Below are 25,473 nucleotides of genomic sequence, written 5' to 3' on the forward strand. Positions count from 1 at the left end.
GCTGATGATGCTTAATCTAGTTACTTGGAGGTGTCTGTCTGCTTGATTGAATTTGCTATCCTAGTTAGAATTTGCATTTCATGTATCTCCCTCTCTATCCTTCCCTCCTTTTTTCCTCTTTTTTATCAAAGAAAACCCGCAGTCCCATTAAAATAGTATCAACTTAACCGAAATCATTTGATAGAAAGATTATAAAAGTTTCAGGGAACTTATCTATAAATTACCCATTCAACGTAAGTCTCCTTTGTGTTTCCAACATAAACATATCAGACCACTGAGAGATCCCGCAGTCAAGACTTGACAAAAGAAACCTTGAGGTTATCCCCTTTGATCAAAACGCAGAAAATAGCATTAGGGATTCCCTTATCTCAAGAGAGGATAGGATACTCAGCTGGTTATTCTATTTTGCGTTGGCCATATGGAGTTTGCAGCAATGCGATTTCAGACACGTCAACACAACCAAACTGAGCTACTAAGACAAGGATGAGCCAAGTGGTACTCATTTTGGCTATAGGAGAAAAAGTCTCCTCATAGTTAATGCCTTCCTTTTGTGAAAACACCCTAGCAACGAGACGAGCTTTGTACTTGTCAAGGTTTTTGTCAATGTTGTACTTAACTTTATATACCCATTTGCAGCTAATGAGCTTCTTCCTTGGTGGAAGATCAGAAAGGACCCAAGTGTTGTTCTTCAAAAGACTTTGGTGTTCAACTTCCATAGCCTTTTCCCACTCAAGAATTCTTTTAGCCTCAAAATATGTATGGGGCTCAAAAACATTGTGAATATTGGCCATAAGAGAAAAGTTGATTGTATTTTGCTGCTTGCTCTTATTTCTAGAAGATCTACACTCGATGAGCTCATCAAGATGAAGATCACTTATGGTCTTAGCCCACCATTTCGGCTAGAGAGTAGGACCAACATCAGATGCAAGAGGAATAACTGGAATTGGATCAAGAACAGGTTGAATATCGGCATCATCCGGAGGAAATTTAGGTTGAACATCATCAAATTCAGATTCTGCATCGTCCTTCCCATTAGGTGAATCTAAAGGAAGACAGACACCCAAATTGGTAGCCTTCAAAGGCTGGTCCTCAGAATTCTGCACAAACGGGGATAACTGAAAAGGTCCTCATTCTTCATAAAGACAACATTGCAATTGAAGATGAGTCGATCAGTGTCTACAACAATCAACTGGTAAGCCTTGTGGTTGTCACCAAAGTTCAAAAACTTGGACTCGCCACGGACTGAGCAAACCAAAAATTTGGACTCGGACTCGTAAAAGACTTGCGAAAGACTCGGCAAAAAAAAAACCGTAGTTTTACAAAAAAACATAAAGAAATTAATGCATTTAGAGAACATAAGAGCCATAATTGAAACATTACACATGTCATATGATCAACAAACGCGCAATATTTGAAATTTCATCATTCATACTGATAGTTTCAAACTTTCAACTCTAAAATGTATAATACCAAGATTTCTTCAATGCTAATTATGTTGTTAAATGGAGCCTAATTAGACTCGGAGGTTAAATTTTCCCTACTTCCATCAGCGCAGTTTCCCCCTATATTTTTTGACGGGGCTTTGGAAGCATTGCCCCCAAGTTGGGGTCAAGGGGCAGCGCCCCTTGTGCGCTCCCTGTCGCGATACAGGGTGGGGTCAAGGGGCAGTGCCTCGCGAGGCCAAAAATACTTTTATTATTTTATAAAGGCGTCGGGTGTTATTTTTCTATTGGCCCACGTCCAATTAGGTAACCCCCAAAAAATTCAAAAAGGGGGGGAGTTACGCCAAATGAAGGCAAAAAAAACTCATTTTTAAAGCTTGCCTGATGGTTTTTCTGGGTCACGCGAATCCATCTAATAGACTCGCGAGTTCGTGCAAAAGACTCGCGCGAGTCCTTGTAAAAGACTCGCGAGTCTTTCAAATGGACTCACTAGGACTCACGAGTCCTTGGCGAGTCCACTCGTGGCTCCCACGGACTCGCGAGTCCGTGGCGAGTCCACGAGTTTTTAAACTATGGTTGTCACTGTACCCTATAAACATAAGCTTCTAACTCTTGGAATCCAACTTAGAGCGCTTGGCATCTAGAATCCAAACATATGCTAAAGAGCCACAAACTTTCAAATGATTGATCCTAGGTTTGCAACTAGTCTAGGCTTCCTTAGGAGTGTTCCCCTTAACAACCTATGTGGGAGACCGATTAAGGAGATAAACTACGGTATATACTGCTTTTACCCAAAATTTCTTGGGAACATTCTTGTGTTCCAACATTGACCTAGCCATCTCAATGATAGTTCGGTTGCGACGCTCTACAACACCGTTCTGCTGAGGAGTGTAAGGTGTGGTTAATTGGCGTTTGATGCCGTGTGTATCACGAAAGTTGGAGAAAGCGATAGAACAAAAGTCCCCCCCATTGTTTGACCTTAGAGTGACTATGAGATATGTTGATGTGTTTTTTATGCACATGCGAACATGGAATAAAATACCCAAGAGTATCTTATCCTCTCTTGAACAAAATCTCTCAAATGTTGAAGATTAGCTTAAGGATCACTTGAGAAGACTCCGAGCTTCATGAATGTAGGGTCACTACGTGTGGATAAGCTCAGTTGGTTGATGTGATTATGTTGGAATCACAAGGGAACTTACATTAGAATGCCTGAATGCTTGATTTGCTAAAACTTGATCATCTGATATTACAATATGCTGATGCTTTGTTTCCTAAACTAACTTGAATTGAAAAAAAAGGGCAAAAGGGAAAGGGTTGAGAGAGTCTATTCTAAGACCTGGAATGTAGGAATATAGATGAACGACTCGATGGAATCCTATTGAGCGAGGTCTCACCATCAAACTGAACAATTTGACACAAGCTCTGTGCAATCTTCTAATGACCATTCAAAGATATTCAAATCATTACCATTGAACATTGATCACCATTCAAGTTAATGCATGAGCAATAAGTGTAGAATGATTCAAAGTTAAGCTCATATCACTCTTGTTGACCACACAAGGCGCTCTTACAAGCAGCAAGAGGCTAGTGGTATGGATTAGGCGGATTCCACATGAATACATTCAACAAATTCCTCCACTCAGTCTAATTACATGAAAGTAAATCGAGAAGTAAAGACCATGCGAATTGTTGAAGCAACAAAATCAAATACACCATAACTTCAATGAAATCAAGTGTTCTTTACAACAAGGTTCAACAACAATCTTTGCCTTCTCCTAATCTAATTTCTATTCTAATTGTTATTCTATTCTCTCCTATTACTAACTATTAGCTATTAACCTTTACAAATGAGAAACTCTGAGCTTTTATAGAGAGCTCAATATAATTCAATGGCTTAGATCCATTTGAGATCAATGGCTGAGATTTTACAATGAAACCCTAATAAAGGTTTGTTACAACAAACTCTCCTTAGCCAATGAAATGATTACATTCAGAGAATGTGGATCAATAGACATCAAGGGTAGGTACATCATAGTTTGTGCCATCACTGGTCAGTCAGGTTCATTGAATCAAGACTTGTTGAGGTAGACCTTCTCTGATTGGTGAATGGTGACTGGGATGATGACTAGGACACCCCCTTTAACTTGCACCTTGTAGACTTGAGTTGATTCATCATCATGAAGGAATGTTGAGAGATATCTCTTGATACTCAAGATTATTAAGTTGCTTAATATTATGATGATGATGAGAATTATTGATGTAACTGGGTCCTTCCATCCTTGCTTGCTTGCTTGTTTTGGAGTGATTGTATGACTTCTCCATCACGCTCCTTTCATCTCTTCATGTCTCCATGGTGAGGTGAGAGTTGAGATTCCTCTCGAGCATTTTAGTGCTTGTAAATGAAATTTCCTCCTTTGCCTAGTGGTGTAGATCTTACAATCTTTCTCCCTTTGCTTTGCAATCACCGTCCTCTCCCATCTTCTTATGTTTGTCTTATGAGGTTCCTGTTGTCATTTTATGACACCCTTGGTCCATCAGTGAGAACTGATTAGAGATATGTTCCATGGACCAACGCTGCCCAGTTGATCAAGGAGAAAGCAATGGAATTATGAACTGTGAAGTGTTGTCTTGTCAGAAACAAGTTTCCGAAGTTCCTAGTTCCTCAACCCCGGAACTCCGGAACCCCCAGTTCCTAGTTCTTCAACCCCGGAACTCCGGAACCCCCAGGTTCCGAAGTTCCTAGTTCCTCAAACCCGGAACTCCGGAACCTCCAGGTTTCGAAGTTCCTAGTTCTTCTACCCCGAAACTCCCGAACCCCCAGGTTCCAAAGTTCCCTAGTCTTCAACCCCGGAACTCCAGAACCCCCCAGGTTCTGAAGTTCCTTGTCCAACTATGATGACTCCAGTCCCCGAAGTTCCCCAACTACAGTGACTCCGGTCCCCGAAGTTCCCCAACTACGGTGACTCCCGTCCCCGAAGTTGTCCAACTACGGTGACTCCGGTCCTCGAAGTTCCCCAACTACGGTGACTCCGGTCTCCGAAGTTCCCCTTCTCTCTTTAACCCTTTCCCTCTCTATCCCGGAACTCCGGAACCCCGAGGTTTCGAAGTTCTTTTGAGCAGTTCCCCGGTCCGGAACCCCGAGGTTCCGAAGTTCCTTCCCCTTTCGCCTTCTCTCCCTAGTTCCTTTGGAACTCCGGAACCCCGAGGTTCCTAAGTGTTTTTCCTAGCCCTCCTTTCTCCTATCCCAGAACTTCGGATCCCCGAGGTTCCGAAGTTCCTTGTCTTCCTCACTTCGAGAGTCTGGTCTTCGAAGCCTTCCAAGCCTACTTCCGACTTGCAACACTTCCGGATGGCGTGATCGACACTCAAGGCTTTAAATGCTCCGACAGTTTTGGTGACTTATGCACTTTTTTTGTGGAGCCACAGGGGTGCATTTAATGTTTTTGGCAGGATTTCCATCAAGGGAGGTATAGGGCCATGCTTGGTGACTTATGTCATGCCTGACTTTGGAAGGTCAGTCAATCCACCTTCTCAGGATTGCCCTTTGTGGGTATGGCTAGGTTGCTTGCATGTACAAGTCAAGTGCATGCACTTCCAGACTGACATGCAGGGGTCATGATCACCCTTGTGACCATTTTCTATATAATGGCTTTTAAGCCTCATTGTAAAGGGTTCTCTCCCTGCTGCCTTGAGCTTTCTTATACTCTTCTCTTCTCTTGAAGACTTGTAATTATTTTTGCATTTCTACAACTGTAAGTTTGGCCTTTGGCCTTTGAATGAATTGAAACTACCATTCTTGCCTTACTTCAACTTATGCATGTTGTGTATGTGTTCTTACCTCCATTATAAGTGTATGTTGTGGTTTTCTTCTCTCCATATATGTTGTGTTAACTTGTTTTTTTGAGTATGACTTGTGGGAATCCTTCTCCCCTGTTGAGACTTAGCAAATTCTAACCTCCATACATGCATTTGGGTCACTCATACAACTGAAGTTTGTGCATCTCTTGGGCATTTCAGTTGATTCCTTGTGTCATTTCGAGTGAGGAGAGAAACCATCTCTTCTTGGTGCATCACCTCCTTTCATTTTAAGCAATTCTCTCTTCCCTTTCCTCTACAAGTTGTTAGGATATAGGTTTAGTAGTAAGTTTTGAAGTGTTGAGTTGGTTCAACACCTGCACCTATTTGAGGAAGGAAGTCGGCCTTCTTCGGAGATTCAACCCCCATGCGCAAGGTCCCACACTTCGGGGTTGTTTCCATGTTTCACAAGGTTGCTGAGTCGATAGCTTAGCAAGGGTGCAAGCTTTTGTGGTAACAGTTTTTGGCACGCCCGATGGGACTTATTCAATTCACATGCTAAGGATTTAGTGGCATTCTTAATGTTTTGGCCTTTAGAGGCAGTCATCTCTCAAGCACTTGGCGACTCTGCTCAAGGACCAGTTCGTGCTCACACAAAGTTCATAAGTCTGGGACCCCGGAACCCCCAGGTTCCCAAGTCACCGTAACTTCGCTTACTCTGGAACCCCCAGGTTCCAAAGTTAGTAAAGCCATCTTACTCCGAAACTTCGGAACCCCCAGGTTCCGAAGTGCTTAGACCCATAAACTCGGAACCCCCAGGTTTCGAACTCCCAAGCTTCCTCACTCCAGACATCCGAGCTCCCGAGGTACCGAAGTGGTCACACTCCACAACTTCGGACCTCCGAGCTCCTGATGGCGGTTGCTGATTTCATGCCCAGAATTCATACAAGGGCATCTTCTAGGGGCAGTTTCCAATTCATAGAAGCAGGCTCTAGAAGGAGGATAGGTAGACCTTCATTATCACCAGTCAGGGGTGATGAGGTTGTAAACACTCCATCTCCCATGTCTCGTTCTACTCCTCCATTTACAAGACCTTTTCTATCAGGGGCTCCCACCACTCATATCAATAGACCATTGTTTCACATGGCAAGAAATCAAGTCTTTGTTACTTTCAATGGGGGGAGTCCCCTTGTTTTGATTCAATGGAATGACATACTAGTGGCTGCATTGAAGAGTATACCATACTTCACTGGTGAAACAGCTACTACACTCATTGAGCACATTCAAGTCATTGCAAACATTTGCTCTGTCCATAACGTCACTCAGGATGATGTTGCTGTCATACTCTTGGCCACATCCTTGAAAGGCAAAGCCTTGCAGTGGTATAGAGGGTTGCTGTCTAGCTCCATCCACAATTGGGACGAATTGGGGGAGAAATTGTGCAACCATTTTGAAGACAAAAGTGATCACCTATCACTTGTGGAGCAATTAACTACGATCAAGAGGGCACCCCACGAGTTCATGGGAGATTTCAACTTTAGATTCCATGAGACATGGAATAGGATTCCTGCTCTAGTGAAGCCATCCCCAAATCATGCCTTCTTGTATTACCTTAGAGCTCTAAACAACGATATAGCTGTCATGGTACAATCGATGGGTGGAGCCTCTCTACCGGGTGCATATGACATAGCCATAAGAGCAAAAAATTGTTTGATCCAGGCTGGGAAGATAGCTCCAAGGCCTCCAATGCCTCTCTTCCCAGAAGCTCCTACTCAACAACCAACCTTGGCTCCTATTCCCATGGCACCTGCAAGTCAACCATCCATGCCATCTACTTCCTCTAATGAGCTCCATGAGGTCAAGGCTCTATTACAAAACTTTGGCAATGAATTGGTGGCACTAAAAAGACAACAAACTCAGTATAACAGACCTTACCAAGCACAAGGTCAAAATTATCAGCAAAACAGACCACCCTTTCAAGAGCAAAACCAATGGAGTAATGTCAGGCCTTTGAATAGTGTGAACCCCACAAACGCAAGCAACTCAAAGGCGATAGTTCCAATGCAAAATAACCTTGCCCAAGAGCAAGATTGGTGTCAACCATGTAATCAGCCCCACAACCAAGGTGTATGCCAAAATGGAGGGTTTGCCCAAACCTTAGTAGTGCAAGATGAGCCGACCACTTCTGGCCAGCAATATGACCCAAATCAGCCTAGTGTTGGTCCCTAGGCTCACTTACAAGGGGATTCTACATTTGTCAATTGGCAGGAGGCAGAACTCTGTGGTTTGAACCAAACAAATGGTGAGTCCATGTTGCAGTATGCGAGGTCAAAGAAGAGAGCCATGGAGGCTACCTTACGTTCAACATCAGTCCAAGCTCCAACACCCAATGTAGATGTCCATGATACAAGCCAAAGTACCATGCAAGGGAACAAGAGGCAGGAAGAGGTCCAAGTCGTCCAAAGAGCAAAAGTAGACCTTGTAGCCTCAAAGGGGCCTCTAAAGTCAGTTGGTGTTCCTTTCAACATAGTTGATCAAATGAAGAAGGCCAACCTCAACGTCACTATGTGGGAGGCCCTTTCAATCCCATCCCAAAGGGATTTGCTTAAAGAGGCATTAAAGGATGTCAATCAGTCAGGTGGTGAGGCAGCAGTCAACGAAAAGGCAGCCTCCACCAGCTTGGTGCAGCCCAAGGAGGAAGAAGATTCAAGCAAGATCAGCAAGCCTCCCCCTTCTCTCCTTAATCATAGGAGACAACTTGGTTCACAACTGCATGATAGATTCAGGAGCTAGTAGCTCAGTCATGCCTAAGAAGGTAGCTGATCTTCTTGGCATAGAATATGAACCCGTGACCAAAGGGGTGGTCCAGTTAGATGGCACTTCTATTAAGACAGTAGGGGTGGTAAAAAATCTAAAGTTAACCTTGCATGCATGCCCTGGTTGCACTGTCTTGCAGGATGTATCCATCATCAACCTCCCTGCCTTCTTCGCCATCTGCCTGTCTAGAGACTTCAAGCCAAGATAGGTGGGTACCTGTCTTCCGACTGGTCCCATATGCTATTTCGAACAAGGTATGGTACCAAGGTCACCATAAGGGCAGAGCCCATTGCCCAAAACCACATTGAGCCCTACACCCCTAGCCCTATAAACATGAATTGCACTTTGCATGAAGAGGGGGAGGAGTGTGTTGTCCATGAGCCTGCTACTCTCTTGCAAGAGGTTCCTGATTGCTTGCTGGACGAATGGGCCAATGCTTTTCAGTTTGATCCATTAGCTGAGATTGAAGAGACTGGGCTTGGCACCTATTGTATCCGTGAAGAGGATACTCCTATCCCTAACCTCATCAAGACGCAAGGAGATTCAGAGGGGTTATGGAACATGTTTTTTTATGGTTCAAGAAACAAGAATGGTGCAGGCACCGAGTTAATGCTTGTTTCTCCTGAGCAGGAGAAATATTTGTTCTCCTTTAGGCTTCAATTTGGTTGCACTAACAATGTCGTTGAGTATGAAGCCTTGATCCAAGGTCTCCAACTTGCACAAAGAAGAAAGATCAGATTTCTGCAAGTATTTGGAGATAGTGAGTTGGTTGTTAATCACATCCAAGCCCAAAGCGTAGCAAAGAACAACCTACTCAAATCATACAAACACAGGGTTTGGGATTTGATTGAAGGATTTGAGGCCTTCAATATCCAAAGCATTTCTAGAGGTCAGAACAAGCATGCTGATAGGCTTGCAGCGGTTGGTGCTCAGTTCGACGTACCAACGCATGTTGCAAGTGAGAGGAAGCAACACATCAAACTTGTTGTGAGGCCTACTGTCCCGGACAATCAAGTGAATTGGCAAGTGTTTGAAAGCGATCAGCAGATTGTCAACTTCTTGCAAAATGAAGTAGAGTTTTCTACTAAAAATCAGTCCAAGCTGCAAGACCAATATGAAGATCAAATCATGCAGCTCAACTCCAACAAGTTGCCTAAAGGTCTAGTTACCTTGGAGGGCATTTTCAACTCAGATGATCAGTTGAAGAAGAGGATGAATTTGGCTGCAAAGAGGGGTGATTACAAGCCAGTTGTTGTTGTTGAGGGTAGGTCCTTGAACTTGGGCAAGGTGTGTTCCTCCACCGAGCAAGAGGCCTTCATTAAGCTTTGCCAACAATATGATGACATAGTTGCTTAAACCTATGAAGACTTGAAGGGTTTTGATCCTAGCCTAGCCCAACATACTATAGAGCTAAACCCGGATGCAAAGCCAGTAAGACAAAAACAAAGGCCAATAAACCCCAAGATTGAGCCACTAATGAGAAAGGAGTTGACCAAGCTAATAGAAGCCAATATCATCTTCCCTATCAAGCACTCCTCCTGGGTGGCCAACCTTGTCCCTGTAAGGAAGAAGAATGGGGAAATCAGACTATGTGTAGACTTTAGGGATCTCAATAGAGCCTCCCTCAAGGATCACTATCCCCTTCCTTCTATGGAGCAGATTCTCCAAAAGGTCAGTGGCTCAGAAAGATTTACATTCTTGGATGGGTATTTAGGCTACAATCAGATTTTGGTCCAGGAATCAGACCAATACAAGACTGCATTTACTACTAAGTGGGGCACCTATGCTTATTGTAAAATGCCCTTTGGGCTAACCAATGCAGGTGCCACGTTCCAAAGAACAATGGACATGGCCTTCAAGGGTGTATTAGCAAAGTTTGTACTTGTATACCTTGATGACATAATTGTTTATTCAAAGCATGCAGCTGACCATCTTGGTCATCTTGAGCAAGTGTTCATGAAATGCAGGGAGTATGGTGTGTCCTTGAACCCTAGCAAGTGTGTATTTGCTACTGATCAAGGAAGATTGCTAGGACACATCGTATCCAAGGAGGGTTTGGCCATTGATCTAGAGCGAGTGGAGGCTATTCTTTCTCTTCCACTCCCCAGTCACAAGAAAGGATTGCAAAGTTTCCTTGGTAGGATCAACTTTGTGAGGAGGTTCATTCCCAACCTTGCCACCATGGTAAAACCCCTCACTTCCATGTTGAATAAAAACTTGGTTTTCAGTTGGACCAAGGAAGGAAGAGCCGGTTTCGAAGAGATCAAACGAGCAATTGATCAGGCCCCTACCCTTGTCAATCCTAATTATGAAAGGGATTTTATCCTCTATACCTTCGGAGGAGAATCCGGCATTTTAGCTGTCCTAACACAGCTGAACGATGACAGGTTGGAGCAACCTATTGCTTTCTTTAGTGAGGGGCTAAAGGACTATGAACTTAGATATAGCTATGTAGAGAAGCAAGTCCTCACTGTTGTAAGGGCATTAAAAAAGTTCAGGCACGTGTTGTCCAACAACAGGATCCAGCTCTTAGTTGCACATGCAAGTGTCAAGGATTTCCTTCTAAACAAGGATATCAGTGAGAAGAGGGCTGGGTGGATAACCAAGGTCATGGAGTATGACATCAACATCAAGATCACCAAGCTTGTAAGAGGCAGGGGCCTATGTGAACAACTTGTCTCATCTTCTGAGACTACTTCAGAGGTCGCCCTTGTGTTACAAAAGGATCAACCAACTGACAACAACACTCAATTTAGTTGGGTAAGTGACATGACCACCTTCTTAATGGAAGGTAGATACCCCCAAGGTCTGGACCAGACCAAAAGAAGACATTTCAGGTTGCAGTCCATTCCGTATGTCTTAGTGAATGGCACTCTTTTTCGAAAAGACTCCAATGGAGTCTTACTAAGATGCATCGAGCAAAACCAAGTCAGCAAATTGTTAGAGGAATTTCATGATGGCTCTTCAGGGGGTCACTTCTCTGCAAGGACTACGGTTATCAAAATAATGAGGGCTGGTTATTACTGGCCATTCTTATTCAGTGACTCACATAGATAGGTGAAGAATTGCAAGAAATGTGCTCTCTGGGAAGCAAAGACTAGCTGCCCTACCCCTTCATCCCATCCAAGCAGATCAACCATTCGCCCAATGGGGTTTAGACTTCATTGGCATGATAAACCCACCTTCTAGTGCTGGCCATAAGTGGATCTTGGCCGCAACAGATTACTTCACTAGGTGGATAGAGGCAGTTGCATTGAGGGATGCTACTGAGGCCTCAGTGTTAGAATTCCTTGAGGGAATTGTGACAAGATTCGGTGTCCCCTCCACCATCATATCAGACAATGCCAGGGCATTTGTTGGAACCCAAATCAGTTCTTGGGCAATGAAGCATGGTGTATACTTGAAGACATCATCCAACTATTACCCTCAGGGTAACGACTTAGCTGAATCTTCCAACAAGAACCTCATCAGGATAATTAAAAGGACAATTGAAGACAATCAGAGGGCATGGCACACTAAGTTGAGGACAGCCTTATGGGCTGACAGGATCACACCCAAGAGGGTGATTGGTAACTCCCCTTTCATGCTAGTATATGGGAAGGAAGCAAAACTCCCAACTTCCCTAGAGTTACCCTCTCTTGAACTAGCACATCAGCTAGAATTAATAGAGAATGATGCCATGACAGTAAGACTAGCTGAGCTGATGGAGCTGGAGGAGGTTAGAAGTCAAGCTATGCATACACTTAAGACTCATCAAGAGCAGGTTAAGAAGGTTTTTGACAAAAAGGCTACTAATAGGGTCTTCAAAGAGGGAGACCTAGTTCTGAAGTGGGATGCAGACAGAGCCAAAGCTGGGCGACACTCCAAATTTGATGCTATCTGGAGTGGTCCATATGTCATCACTAGTTGCAAGGAGGCCAATGCATTTCATCTCTCCAAGCTTGATGGCGAAGTTCTTCCAATCCCAGTGAATGAGATTCATCTCAAGCCTTGCTTCTAAAGAGGGTGTTGATGACTATGTAAATATTAGACTAGAGGTTGTTTTGCTTTCATAAGTGCTTATGCACATGCCGCATTCTCCTTAAGAGGGTGTATGCTCTAGTTTTTTAGTTTTCCTCCAAGTGATGGCACACACATGTTTGGGTCTTCCATGACTCAGTGCCCAATGGATGCTTAAGGCTTCTGGACTTCATGCTTAGCAGGCAAGCATCCCGCAAAAATCGCCAAAAATGTTGTCATTTTATGACACCCTTGGTCCATCAGTGAGAACCGATCACAGATATGTTCCATGGACCAGCGCTGCCCATTTGATCAAGGAGAAAGCAATGGAATTATGAAGTGTGAAGTGTTGTCTTGTTAGAAGCAAGTTTCCTAAGTCTTCTACCCCAGAACTCCGGAACCCCCAGGTTCCGAAGTTCCTAGTTCCTCAACCCCGGAACTCCGAAACCCCCAGGTTCCGAAGTTCCTAGTTCTTCTACCCCGAAACTTCGGAACCCCCAGGTTCCGAAGTTCCTAGTTCCTCAACCCCGGAACTCCGAAACCCCCAGGTTCCGAAGTTCCCTAGTCTTCAACCCCGGAACACCGGAACTCCCCAGGTTCCGAAGTTCCTTGTCCAACTACGGTGACTCCGGTCCCCGAAGTTCCCCAACTACGGTGACTCCGGTCCCCGAAGTTCCCCAACTACGGTGACTCTGGTCCCCAAAGTTCCCCAAGTATGGTGACTCTGGTCCCCGAAGTTGTCCAACTACGGTAACTCCGGTCCCCGAAGTTCCCCAACTACGGTGACTCCGGTCCCCGAAGTTCTCCAACTACGATGACCTAGGTCTCTGAAGTTCCCCTTCTCTCTTTAACCCTTTCCCTCTCTATCCCAAAACTCCGGAACCCCGAGGTTCCGAAGTTCCTTCCCCTTTCGCCTTCTCTCGCTAGTTCCTCCAGAACTCCAGAACCTCGAGGTTCCGAAGTTCTTTTCCTAACCCTCCTTTCTCCTATCCCGAAACTCCGGAACCCCGAGGTTCCGAAGTTCCTTGCTCCTTCCCATGTCTTCCTCACTTCGAGAGTCTGGTCTCCGAAGTCTTCCAAGCCTACTTCCGACTTGCAACACTTCCGGATGGCATGATCGACACTCAAGGCTTTAAATGCTCTGACAGTTTTGGTGACTTATGCACTTTTTTTGTGGAGCTACAGGGGTGCATTTAATGTTTTTGGCAGGATTTCCATCAAGGGAGGTACAGGGCCATGCTTGGTGACTTATGTCATGCTTGACTTTGGAAGGTCAGTCAATCCACCTTCTCAGGATTGCCCTTTGTGGGTAGAGCTAGGTTGCTTGCATGTACAAGTCAAGTGCATGCACTTCCAGACTGACATGCAGGGGTCATGATCACCCTTGTGACCATTTTCTATATAATGGCTTTTAAGCCTCATTGTAAAGGGTTCTCTCCTTGCTACCTTGAGCTTTCTTATGCTCTTCTCTTCTCTTGACGACTTGTAATTATTTTTGCATTTCTGCAACTATAAGTTTGACCTTTGGCCTTTGAATGAATTGAAACTACCATTCTTGCCTTACTTCAACTTATGCATGATGTGTATGTGTTCTTACCTCCATTATAAGTGTATGTTGTGGTTTTCTTCCCTCCATATATGCTGTGTTAACTTGTTTTTCTGAGTGTGACTTGTGGGAATCCTTCTCCCCTGTTGACACTTAGCAAATTCTAACCTCCATACATGCATTTGGGTCACTCATACAACTGAAGTTTGTGCATCTCTTGGGTATTTCAGTTGATTCCTTGTGTCATTTCGGGTGAGGAGAGAAACCATCTCTTCTTGGTGCATCACCTCCTTTCATTTTAAGCAATTCTCTCTTCCCTTTCCTCTGTAAGTTGTTAGGATAGGTTTAGTAGTAAGTTTTGAAGTGTTGAGTTGGTTCAACACCTGCACCTATTTGAGGAAGGAAGCCGGCCTTCTCCGGAGATTCAACCCCCATGCGCAAGGTCCCACACTTCGGGGTTGTTTCCATTTTTCACAAGGTTGTTGAGTCGATAGCTTAGCAAGGGTGCAAGCTTTTGTGATAATAGTTCCCTCGAGTGTATCTTCCTTGTATTTCAACCTTGATGTTGAAATTTGATCCTGGAGCGACTTGTTTCAATCCTCCTTCAATATGATCTCCTTGATTTGTTTCTTCATCTCCTGCAAAACAAACAAGAAAGCATCAAATACATATGATATCCCTTATACTCTAACCTCCTAGTTTGATGTAATTATGTAATTTCATGTGATTTGCAGGTTTAACAAGAGCATCTATAGAAGGGGTCACTCCTTGGTTGAAGCAAATTTGTTGTTTTCTTGATGAATTCGTTTCTTCTTTTATAACTTTGCCGTCACCAATGATTGGAGTTGCTGCTTGTGGATCAGATTTGATATTGATGCTTACTAAACTCACTGTGGATGTAATCAAATTCGCTGATGATATGTTTCCTGAATCAGATTTGTTGTTGATATTGATTGGACTCCTTGCCTTGCTGATTGAATTAGCTAGTGGAGTTGATGGGGAATGCTGATCTACTGATCAAGTTCACTCTAGGAGAAAAGATTGCTTTGAATTGGTGACTAAATGATTGCTTCAAGTCTCCTTATATAGGTGTCTTAATGAGGAGATGTGTCCTTTTAGGGTGAGGCCGACTTGCTCTAGTGTAAACAAAATATAAATTATCCTTCTTGATGCTGGTCGGCTTCACCTCTTGCCAAAATGTTAGAATTCGCTCTAGGATCCTTAGGAAGACATTCGCCCTAGGACCCTTGGAAGGTACATGTTCTTAGGAAGAAAATCGCTCTATGTCCTCTCCAAGGACAAGGTCTAGGCAAGAACTTCGCTCAATGTCCTTAGCAAGGACAGGCCCTATATCATGAATTTGCTCTTTGTCTTCTCTTAGGACAGACCTATATCAGAAAAATTCACTTGGTGACCTTAGCAAGGTACATCAGCTTTATGTCTCATGGGCGAACAAGGTCAAGATAAATGTTTCCCTCCATGTCCTTCCCAAGGACAGGCCCAAAATGATAAATTCGCTCTGTGTCCTTGACAGGGACAAGATCAAAGTGAGGTTCGCTCTCTGTCCTTGGCGAGGACAAGCCTCCTAAGGCAGTTCACTGTCTGTCCTCTCTAAGGACAAGACCTATAATGCATTTTCACTCTACGACCACCCTAAGGACAAGCTTCAAAAGAGGGACTCGCTCCATGTCCTTGGTGAGGACAGGTCCTAAAACAGATCACTCAAAGACTCATCTAAGGACAAGGTCCAAAAGATGCATTGGTTCCAAGTTAATGCAAGATTAAGTGGAGAAGATCGCTCCATGTCCATGATGAGGATTTCGCTCTATGACCTTGGTGAGGACAAGACCCAAATGCAGTTCGCTCACCATCCTTTCCAAGGACAGGACCTAAATAAAGATTTTCGCTCTATGACAGGACTCAAAGACAAAATTCACTTTGGGACCTTGATGAGGTACATCACCTTTGTGAAATTCTCGCCCTAAGACCTTGGCAAGGACATGAATTAGATGGAAAATTCTATCTCAAATCATGACTTCAACTAATTTGCTCAAAATCTCTCCAATACTTTAAAAATTCACTCTCAATCCCCACTTGGACAAATTCGCCCTAAAGTCCTTCTAAGGTGCACATCTTCAAATTCGTTCTAAGGTCTCCGTGAGATACATACTTGGCAAAAATTCGCTCCAGGACCTTGGCAAGGACAAGAAACAAGTCTGCTCTGAATCCTTTCCAAGGATAGGATCAAGGTAGGAAATTCGCTCTATGACCCTTGGAAAGTACATGATTTCTCAAATTCACTCGAGTCCTTAGAGGTATAGGGTCTCAGGGCCTTAGCAAGGTACGGGTCTCAGGCAAGTTTTGCTCCAATCAGGGGGAAAGGTGCAGACTCTTGACTTAGTCCTTTCACCTGACTTTGCTCAATGTGTTCAATCTTCAAGTCTTTCATCTACGACTCATTCTTGCAACATGCTTGATAACTTACTTTACTCCACTTAGGAGACCAACCTGACATGATGACTCTCTAGCTACCTGAGAAACTCAATCCCTTCAATGCAAAGATTAACAACAAAGACTCTAAGACAACCTAGAACAAAAGGACTAACCCTAGAAAGAAAAAAGTGGGGGTCCCCATTTGCGATGGGGCGATGCGTGAATACCTCACAACAGGACAGCCAGACTCTTTCTCTACTAAGGCCTTAAACTTCTGAAATATAGTAAACATATCTGATTTCTGTCTAAGAAAGTACACCCACATTTTACGACTGAAATCATCTACAAAAGAAAGAAATACTTGGAATCAATAACAGAAGGTGTACTCATTGGTCCACATACATCAACGTGAACCAACTGTAGTACCTTCGAGGCTCGCCATGAGCCACCATCCTTGAATGGTGTTTTGTGCTGCTTCCCAGCCTGATAAGCTCCACAAACTCATTGATTTTGAGTCTAAATCTTAAGTAAGCCATGAACTCAATTTTCCAAACAAGCTAAGCAAGATAATGAATGTTCAAGTGGTCGTACCGTTGATGCTAGAGATTGTTGATAGAAGATGATTTAGCTGCAAAGGTATGCTCCAAGGAATCACCCATATCCACAAGTCAGTATAGACCATGATCCTCGATGCCAACAGCCACAATAGTGCAAGTCGCACGATCAACAACCGAACACTTGTGTGAATTGAATACCACATCAAGCTGAGGAGAGTGCCGCATAATCTAGCTCACAGAGAGAAGGTTTAGTTCCATGCTAGGAACACAGTATACATTGAGGAATATGAGATTCCTCCCACCAGATTGTATCTTAACGTTGCCCTTGCCGACAACAGTATACTCTTCTCCTCCACCAAAAATGATTGAATCAGTGAAAAGTGAGAAGTCTATGAACCAATCACGCCGATGAGTGAAGTATCGAGATGCACTGAAGTCTATATACCAGGCAGAAGATTTCACATGATCTGCAGGTCTTTTTGCCATGAAACCATAAAATGTAGATTCTTTCTGCTATGAGTGCTCTGCGACATTAGCCTTAGGCTGAGACCCTCCCTACTTCCACTATTCAGAGGCCAAATGATTCCGATAGTCTTTTATCAAGTGACCATACTTGTGGCAGTAGTTACACTGAACTTTCTTCTTCTTCGAGCTATCCGGAGACTAACTGGGGCCTTGCTCCTGAGAGGATTGAGATTTGCCTTTATCCTTGTGAAAGGATTTGGCTGCAAAGGCTTGTTTTGAGGAGGACGAGTTGGCATTGCTACCAAACTGTTGTTTCCAACAATCCTATTGCAAAAGTTTGGTGCACAACTTTGGAAACTTTAAGTCAACATTTGTTGAAGTAATGTTGAGCGTTTCTATGAAGTACTCATAGGATTTAGGTACTCTTCAGGGTGATGACTACCATATCCTCTTCCTCCATTTTCGGACCAATTGCTTCCAGCTGATCTTGAATGTCTTTAATCTTCATCAAATGCTCCTGTAAGGACATACGCTCATCCATCATGATAGAAAATAGCTGGTTCTTTAGGAAGAACACATGGCTCTTGTTTGATGTCTCATGGAGATCCTTCAAAAGTCCAAATCTCTACAGTTGTCTTGTTGGATGGCACTTGAGGCAACTAATCATTAGTAACCGAAAGTTTGATAAGCATGACCACTTCTCGGTTGCGCTTGTCAAACTTATCCTGATCTTGTCCAACTATGGTAGGATGAGTCTCTTTACCCAGAACGAGATCATCTAGGTGACGATATTCAAAGATAGTCATCATCCTCTGCTTCCATGTGTTGTAATATTTGTCGTTAAATCGCTGACTGCCTTCCAACATTATGTTGGTCAAAGACGCCATCTTGCACGTGTTCAGAGGCACAAAAAACTAGATTTAGAGAAGAGGTGAAAAATTGACTTTTGAAGATCACATAAGTCGAGGCACAAATCCCAATGTTGAAACTGAGGCAAATTCAAGTACAAACTTCGAGACTAAATGAAGTACAATTGGCACAAATCCCAAGGTACAAATTTTGACAAACCCAAAAAAATTCAACGAAGACCTAGAAAAGTAGGAGAAAAACCCAAAACCCACAAGGAATCTGTTGTTGAAAATTAATTCTGACAAAAAAATTAGAGGATTTTGTGCAAAACCCATCGATAGAAATAAAACCCTAGGTTAAAATGTAGAGACAATTTTGGCAGAAAATCACGAAAATAATAGTCTGCATCAAAGATCCGAAAAACAATTGGCGGAAGAAAAACAAATGCCTAGAAAATTTTAACCGTCGCATTTTAAAAAAACACAAAATCCGTCATCAAAGGTTGCAGAGCCACAAAAGAAAAAAATGCAAAAAATCACGTCGCGCACCCAAATCAGAATACCTCGTGATTTTAAATCACATTAAAACAAAAAAAAAAACATGCAAAAATCTTTCGCGCAGGCGATGTTGGAGGTTGTGGCCGGAAATAGTCGTGTGAAGAAGAAAACAAGATGCCAATAGATGTGCAAAGATGTTACGGCTTGCAGAAAAGTCGCAAGACAAAGATGTCATAAGCCTCAGGAAGTAGGTCGCAGAAGGCCCAAAAAAAAAAACGCAACTCGGAAAAAAAAAAGTCCACGGATTTGCAAAAATTTGCATGAACTTCCCTATCGAACTTTCCAAAACAGAAACCCTTCAAAAAATGACCAAAAAATTCGACTTACTAAAAAAACTTTTCAAAATTTTTTTTGCAAAATTTATGATTTTTTTTTTGATGAATTTATGTGTTCTAGCTTTGATACCATGTTTTGATAACAAATTGAATGAATTAAATTAAATGATCAAACAATCATTCAAAGAATTACAAAGACAATGTTTCTATAAAGAAACAATCGTAAACAGAAGAAAAATAGAAACTAACTAATATGTACATGTGTTACATTATCGACCATTAATGATAAATAATAAAGATATTATTCTAATAGATTAAGCTTCACTATTTGAATTTGGCTTTTTTCTTTTTTATCCCAATGGAATATTCCACTATAACTACATTAGTTTTCTACCTCAGACCTTGTTGCAAATTAGAATCATAGGCTCCACTTTCTTTGAAGTTTCTCAAATGGGAAGGAGTTGTTGTCCCAGTAACCCTTCCTCTTGAGAACTTAGCCCTCTTCTTAGATGAAGACTCCCCCAACTTCGGAAGTAATTCCACTATAGCACGTGAACTTTTGTGACCAACACTCTCCACTGCTCTTCTCTGGTACTGAAGTTTGAAACACACCCTCTCCTGAAAAGGGTATTTCACTCATGAGTTGCATGGAAGTTAAAAAAAAATGAAATATGTGCTTAAGCTGACCATAAGTAGATAACCCAAAAATAGAGCACAATTTTATAGCTTCTAGGGAAAATACTAATACGAGCACTTCTTGTAAAATCTTGAAATTTGGAAACTGAAAAACCTGAACTATCTGCTCTTCCAGATGCATTCCGACTTTCTGTGTTAGCATTTAGGAGGCAAATTTGACGGGAAATCTTTCAAACCGCATCCTTCGAATAATTAAAGTTGACACTCTCAAATTATATAAACTGAAACTGTGACTCTCTCATCACACACTGTTTATTATCTGTCCTAAGATTTCATCGATATGTTATTCTCAGTCCTGTTTAAAAATATAAATAAAGTATAATAGATGGACTATGAGATCAATGTTGAAAGAAAGGAGAGCCTTACAAAATGCTTGAAAATTTGATGATTGAAAATTCTTCATTATGAAGTACCCAACATATTTACAAGTTAAAGAAAGTAAAAGAGAACATGAAAAACAAGAGAAAACAAATTCACGGGATCATTCATATTCACCTCCCATAAATGTGAGGGTCTTTGCAGAAATGCAAAAGGTTCCATTCCATGATTACTTTCCTGCGCAAAGCATGTTGCTTTGAAAGTCCTGTTCATCTTTGCAATAAAATTCTGCTAATGCATATAAGAATTCAGTTTCAAAAAGATGTGTGACATCATGCTTTAGCCATGTGCCACAGAGAAAAAGTGTTATGAATAGAAGTTTACAAGGGCAGCACCAAAAAGTACAACTTACCAAAGGAATTTTCCAAACATCCCATCGAACTATCTGCTTTGGGCAATATAAGTGATAACTAGTTCCCTTTAAAGTCTGCAGGTTCAAACTGCAGTAAATCAACCACACAAAGCTTAGAAACAACTATGTTCCTATCTAGAGCCACCTACATATGTACAACTACAAACTACAAATATTAAAATATCAAAATCCAGCAGTTTGTGGTAACACATAATATGAAGAATGACTGTGAACAAAACAAAATCTGCAGAGTTACTGATATAAGCATAGAACAATTGCTTGAGTTAGAGGCATCTGAATAAGCCACAATTCTGTTGTGTCTGAAAGGGACTGTTTAACAAGTGGCTCCACCTCAACTTCTCTAAACTCTTGAGATGTTTTGTAACTTGACAGTTCAAAGAATAAATATTCGAGACTTGAATTGGCAAAGATACAAGATACTAATAACAACCTATTTTATCAACCAAGACATTTAACACTTGTAGTGTCTGGATTTGACTGTGTAAAATTTATTTTTCTCCTCTAGCTCTCTATTATCCTGATGATGGCTCACAGAGTATGATCTGAAATGTTGATGCAAAATAAATTTTATACAGTCTAATCCAGAAACTACAAGTGTTAAATACTATGGACTGTGGAAATCTTATAACTGAGACATTGCTAAACAAGGTTCAACCAACTTTTCTAAAGAAGGGGCATAAATGGGGCATCTCAAATCCCAATTTGAGGGAATGACATAGGAAAGTTGAAATACTTACAAAAACTACCAAAATGCACATACATTTTTCAAATACTTATCATCTAATATTAGTATGAAAATGCAAAGTACACAATGGAATATACAAAAATGAATATACTAGCAATCACATTTAATGAAATATACACTAGCAATTGCACTTACTGTGCAATAGGCATGCCAAAAGGTATCTGCAATGGGTATTAGGTAAATAAACTCAGTTTGAAAGAAACATAAGTTTTTTCTAAAATTTGGCAACAAAAAACAAGGTACAAAGTGTAGTCAAGAAGGGGTTGGAGCACATTGTCATTTGAAATTTCTAACATGAGATTGCACTCATGTTTAGACAATTCTCCTCCCTCTTCCTAAGGGAAACATTGAATTGTCTTGCATGCTGCCATACCACTAGATTTTTAAGGCTGGGAAGACATGTGGTCACTAAGTGACAGACCCACAATACTGCAGTGAGCATGAGACCCTTTTGAATGTGAGAAAAGGACCACAATCATACAAATAAGGCAACCCATAACCTCACCCCAAATAAAATCCATTGAGAAACATCTAAAGGTCCCATCTGAACAATCATTATAATATCTAATCCAATTTGAATCTTCTAATGCTTTTTCATATGGTGTAGAAAGTGTCTCTATCTCCTTCTGTACAAAAATCCTTTCGTAGATGTGTCAACCATGTGTCATGTCTTTGTCTACTTGCGACGACCCAACCTAAAGCCAAATTATTCTTAATCCTATTTTGTTTGCTCCTTCACATCCGAAGTTAAATCTCATCTTACACTTCTAAACCTAAAGTAACCACTACAATACAATTAACTAGGGCCTTAATGTCAAATAAGCATGTTCGAAGTGCAAACCCGAGGTGCCTATTGTAATCCAAACAAGCAGCAATTCCAATCCACCAATGTAAACTCTGTTGAAACCCTATGTTTTTATATTGTCTACTTCACTTATACCCTTGTCACATGTTTGAGGAACCGAGCATGCAAATATTTCACAATTAATGTAATTCTCACATCCATAATTAATGAAACTAAAGTCCATCATGTCTTGTGTTGTATCCATCTATCTAGAACCTTGTGTCTACAATATGAATTGCATAGCATCCAAACTATTTAATGAACCCCAATGCCCCTTAATATTCGAGGCTCGAGCTGACCAAGAGTTTCACATATGTCATAATTGTCTTTCAAGTCCATACCTAGACATGCATATACACCACCTATAATTTTATTCTCATGTGCATCTAAAATATAATCTCATTGTACGTTCCCAAATCCAAGAATCCAAATATGTCACAATTAATCTAATTCTCATGTCTACAAGTCATGAAACTGAAGTCTAATGTTCAATGTGTCTTGCATTGTCTTGTCAGACTCTTGTGAATGCAAATTTGTATTAAATTCTATCTATCTAGAGCCTCACGTGTGCAATATGAATTTTGTAGCATCCAAACTATTTAACGCACCACAATATCCCTAGATATTCTAACTAACTAAGAACTTCTCATCTATGGTCATTGTCTTTCAAGTCCATATCTAGACACATGTATACACCACCTGTAATTTTATTCTTGCATACATAAATGTTAAATCTGTAAGTGATCTCGTTGGACCCCAAACCTAGCCTTATTATTAACTTCAATCTAATTTAAATTTAGCATCCAAGGATCAAACATGTCTAGACATCCATACCCGAGTCGTTTGTAAACCAAACATCATTGTTAGTTCTAATTAACCAGCATGACTTCATCCAAAAATGACATGTAATTCTGAGTTAATTCCACCCAAGCCAGAGAGGACTATGAATTTTAGTCTCATCACTTTCTCACTTCTGACTGTTCAATCATCCAAAATCTGCTCATGACTCTCCAAACCTAAGTTTTTTATTCCTACTTAATCTAATTGTGATAATCAAAATAATACCTAAAAATTAAATATCATAAAAATTAAAAACTATACAAATGAAGCAAAGAGCCAAGGAATATATTTAATCTATTGTTCAGTGATAAGTTCTTCAAGCCTGCCTTGGGTGTAGGGCTACGGCAGCTGCCACTCTTCGAATTCATAAAAACAATAATAGTTACTTCAGGTGTAGTGCCAGTCACATGCGATGAGATCCATGCCATACACAAACTCCTTTGCAATGATCTCTCTGGATGAATATATATTTCTGTCTACATTGCCAGTATTCCTATTTGCACGAGGAGTTGTGTAGATCATCTGTTCTCCCAAATAAACTTGTTTGAATGTTTTCTTCTTCTTCCATATACACTGTAAATTCTCACCTCTCCCTAATGCACTTGTGTAAATGCTCCTCTCCCAAATGCACTTGTGTAAATGCTCCTCTCCCAAAAACGCTTGCTGGCCCCAGTGAACTCTTGAACAATGTCTAAAACTCTACAATGCTTATTGGAAAGAGTTTTTCAAATTTCCAATGAAATGCATTTAGCAAGCTCAGCAGCATGATGAGTATTTCAGGTGCAGACATGATAAAGAATACTTTGCATTTCATTGAAAACTGGGCATTGTTGCTGCAAAAGCATAAGGCAATGTGAGATACATCCTACATGTAAGATTGGTTACACTTGCATGTCTCGAACCTCCCATTCCATACAAACATTTCCCTAATTGCAAATTAGTTTTGATGTTGGCAGATTGCAGTCTCCCTTCCCATATTGGAATGCTTTCAAGCAATTTTAGAATAATTAACTAATTAAAATCATGATAGATATGTGGCACTAGCCATCAATATTGTTTATTGAACTTTACTCAAACTGTCATGCCCCCGCCTTAGACCCTAGTCGCAGCCTTCATAAACCCTAGTTGCAGCCATTGTAAATCCTAGACATAAACCCTAGTCACAGCTTTATATGATTAAGTATAGGCAATTAAAATGCAAGGGGCTGACACAAGATAAAAACAATTAACATTTGGCAGTGATTAGTTGTAAAAAGGCTGACGAAGAGCCATTAGACTGTATTAAGAGAGGGACCAACTAGACTAAGGAGAAGTATAAACAATATTCAAATGATAATAATCTCTATAAGGAAGCCGACTGGGATATGTTAAGATGATGCCCAGCTACGAAAAGGTGTAACCCTTGCCTAGGGTAAGGGGTGTCATGAAGAGTTATGACTCCCTCCAAATGGGAAATATAAAAGGGAGAAAAAAGTCATCAAGAAAACCATTGAATAGGGGAAGCATTTGATCTGAAATCAGGCATCCAGTCAATAAAGAGCAGACTCTGACTCTATATATACAGCCTAAAATTAGTAAGTCTATGAGTGGAGATCGATCAAGCAATCTGAGATCTGATTAGATAAAAGGCAGTAATAATCTGTGTTTATTAAGCAAAACTATTATAGTTCTTAAGTAATTGGTATGATATTCATCAATGAAATCAATCAGAGCAGATTTGGATATACATTTATATACATCGCACCCAGCAAGGACAAGCATTATATATATAGCAAAGATTGCTAGTGAAATATAAGAATATCTGTGTTATTAATTGAAGGTGATCAGTTTGTGGATAAGCAATCTGCATTTCAGAATACAACAAACATCTGTTCTAGCTAGTATTGTGGTATGCATTGTGATGATGTTGTTTAACATATAATCTCTTAAGTATTTTGGTATAGTTAATGATGAGAAATGCTAATCAATCTAGATTCTTTAATTATCTATTAAATCTTTAATTCTCCTATAAACAATCATGTAGAGGTTAGTAAGGAAACACAAGTAGGGAAGGCAGAGATGAGTTCTCCTTCTAAGTAGGTGACCTCATGTAGGATGGACACAAGTTCCTGCCACTTGTGGGCCAAGGGATGTTATATCACATCTTTGGGCTTAGTTGTGGCAAATGTTCTGGGCGCCCTATTGTGCTTTCCTCTCCAATCTTTACAATGGTTGGTCGTTGGAAGTGAACTAAAGAATAGAGGCAATCATGTATGGGTTAGTAAGGAGACACGAGTAGGGAGGGCAGAGGTAGGTTCCCCTTCTAAGTAGGCCACCCCATTGTTGCATGGGCGATAGTTTCTGCCACTTGTGGGGCAAGGGATGTTATATCACGCCCTTGGGCTTAGTTGTGGCAAATGTTTTGGATGCCCTATCGTGCATTCCTCACCAATCCCTACTATGGTTGATTATTAGAAAATGAAGCTATAGATTTAAGTATGTGATATTAATTTCTTATTTACTTTATAGAAAGTTCAATAGATATTATATGATTTAAATATAGAATACTATTTGTTAAACAAATTATGATGTGGAATTGTTACTTTGGGCAAAATCAGGTATACCCCAATTTGGGGACATTACACAAACCAAAATGCATCCAACCAAGAACCCTTGATGCAAGCTAAAATACAAAATGTAAACTACTAATGTGTATCAAAGGTGGACAATGGAAACTTAAAAGCCAGTAACAAGTAAGGAAAATCAAAAAATGTGCAAATGTTAGTATTGTTGATGTGTTTTAAGTTTAACTTTTATATGACACCTCAAACACAAAATAAGATACTAAGTATTCTATCCTCTCTTGAACAAGGAGACCTT

At 41.2% G+C, this 25,473-nt stretch overlaps 1 long non-coding RNA gene across 4 annotated transcripts in view; it reads right to left on the bottom strand.

Annotated features, from left to right (window-relative positions):
- The window catches only part of LOC131068121 (uncharacterized), a 57,018-nt gene that overhangs the window by 22,884 nt on the left and 8,661 nt on the right, over positions 1 to 25,473 (bottom strand). Inside the window, exons 2-5 of one of the 4 annotated variants that reach the window (XR_009359380.1) lie at positions 20,165 to 20,252; positions 19,930 to 20,040; positions 19,529 to 19,729; positions 18,964 to 19,356 (exon numbers count right to left, since the gene is read on the bottom strand). This is a non-coding gene — a long non-coding RNA (uncharacterized LOC131068121). Of the gene's footprint in view, positions 1 to 18,963; positions 19,357 to 19,528; positions 19,730 to 19,929; positions 20,041 to 20,164; positions 20,253 to 25,473 lie in introns of those variants that run through there. The other 3 variants (XR_009359381.1, XR_009359379.1, XR_009111939.2) reach the window with 3 other exon arrangements.

This window comes from Cryptomeria japonica, chromosome 11 (assembly GCF_030272615.1).
Source record: "Cryptomeria japonica chromosome 11, Sugi_1.0, whole genome shotgun sequence".
NCBI lineage: Eukaryota > Viridiplantae > Streptophyta > Pinopsida > Cupressales > Cupressaceae > Cryptomeria > Cryptomeria japonica.